Genomic DNA, 2,251 nt, shown 5'->3' on the forward strand with positions numbered 1-2,251 from the left:
CTGTGTCCTTACTGCCCTTGTTGAAAGGTGTATCTTGATGGTAGAGCACTTGCCTAACGTGTGCAAAGCCCTAATTTTGATTCCCGGCACCACGAAAACAAAACAAAAATTAGTTATGAGTATCATGTGGATTATTTTCTAGATTCTTCGTCTTTACGTCAGTGTTTTTATGGCAACACCGTATTTTGGTTACTGTAGCTTTATGGTGTTTTTCTTTTTTTCTATTTGTGTGGTGCTGAGGATTGAATTTAGGGCTTCGTTCATGCTAGGAAAGTACTCAACTACCAAGCTGTATCCCCAAATCTTTTAAAAACTTTTTATTTTGAGATAGGGCCTCACATAGATGGCCAGACTGGCCTTGAACTTGTGATATTCTTGCCTCAGCCCCCCAAGTGGTGGGGATTACAGGTGTGCAACACCAGTAGAAGGAGAAAAGCAATTTGAATATCTTGTCCCACTGGAGTTTTAAAGCTTGTTCCTTTAAGAAAATCTTTTCTCATGAAAATCTAAGTGATTTGCAATATTTTGTGAAGCTAATGTTTTGAATGTCAGATTCTTTCTCTTTATGCAACCAAGAAACTTGGTTTCTATCTATAAGCCAAAGCAGCAAAACAGGGTAGGTTTTTAGTAAAAGCAGGAAAATTGATACCTAATTAATATAGTGAAATATTTTGTTTATCTTGGAATACACTAGTAAAATGTTACTTCACCCTTTCTTGGTAGTGGATGGGAACAAGCTGAAAAGGTAGTCTATGAAACTTTGTGACCTTGGAAGGAAGCTACAGAGTTCCATCTTGTAGGCCTGATGCTGGTTAGCTTAAGATTTAATATGTAACTCTGAAATAACAATTTCCAGCTTTTTCTTGTTTCCTCAAAACAAGGTTTGGATCTTTACTAGTCTCCCAGGGTTGCTAGAAGACTACAGAAGAAAATAAGAAGGAAATGTATTTTTATAAAGTTACTATGATTTTGGTTAAGAAAGTTTGTGATACAAGTGGACCCTCAAGTTATGACTGGCCCAACATATGAACAACTTGGGTTACGACTGGCATTTTAGTTTTAGCTTATGACCAAAGTCTTGAGTTATGACCTGAATGCCTGCTGCTTGTGCCTCCAGATGGTCTCAGATACAGATTTAACCCTCAAAGAGTTCTGGAAAGAACATTACAACATCCTTTCCCGTGTGGGGCTAATTGGGCCAGTGTCTCTCTAAGGACACAGAGATCTGCCTGGAAGAAAGTGTGGCCTAAGATTATACAGGAGAGAGACTTTGAAGGCTGTGTAGAGGAGTCTGACCAACTTGAGTTATAACCAGCCCTTAGGAATGAATTGAGTTTGTAAGTCAAGGATCCACTGTACATTTGATATTCAACAAACATTGCATATAAATTCACTTCACAAGGACCTTATTATTCTTTTGTTTGACATATCTTTGAGTATCTATTATGTGGCAGGCACTGTTCTAGCAAATGTTGCAATGAACAAAGATAAAAATATAAGCCTTGATCTCCTTGGCCTTATATTTGATGATGAAAATGTAACGATAACTTCATTAATGTGTATCAGGTATTCTTCATACAAAAGATGCCTATTAAATAAGCTACATTAATTTTCAGTAGCCTCTACTAACATGCCCTTCAGAAATCCTAGGCTGATCTCCCACTGAATGTTCTTAGTTCACAGAAGCCATGAAGTGCAATTTTCAAGGTGAGTTTCAAGGACACCACTAACTGAGTGTTTGCATACCTAGCAATCTCTCTACAGTAAAACATGTTTTCCTAACCCCAGGCTGTTTGTAAACTGGATAACAGGAAAATTTTCTCCAAAGGACTCTATGGCTGTGCTAGGTCACTTGACCCATCTTCTGGTTATCACCTGGCCAATGCAGGTCTTATCCTGAACCCGAGGCTGGTGATGTGACTCTTCAGCTTGACCTCCCTTCTCTGGTGGCCAGTAAGTTATAGGTATAGACTGCACTGATTCTGGGTAATTCACTCCTGAGAAAAGGCACAGCAGGACTACAGCCCACATCTCCAGGCTTGCAGTCCAGTTCTTTCCATCTGACATGCCAACCATTTTCTCTGGGCATGGGAACTGGCATCCCTAATAACATAAAGATCTTAAAATATAACCTCTACTTTGCCTTCAAATTAAAATTTTGAGGACCTGAGTGGTTATGGTACCCTTGCAGAGTACTCAGCTCAAGAGTGAAGCATTTGTAGAAAGGCATTGTGTGCAAGTTGTGGACATC

The sequence above is a fragment of the Fukomys damarensis genome, unplaced genomic scaffold (genome assembly GCF_012274545.1).
Source record: "Fukomys damarensis isolate Sample0158 unplaced genomic scaffold, DMR_v1.0_HiC HiC_scaffold_11, whole genome shotgun sequence".
Taxonomy (NCBI): domain Eukaryota; kingdom Metazoa; phylum Chordata; class Mammalia; order Rodentia; family Bathyergidae; genus Fukomys; species Fukomys damarensis.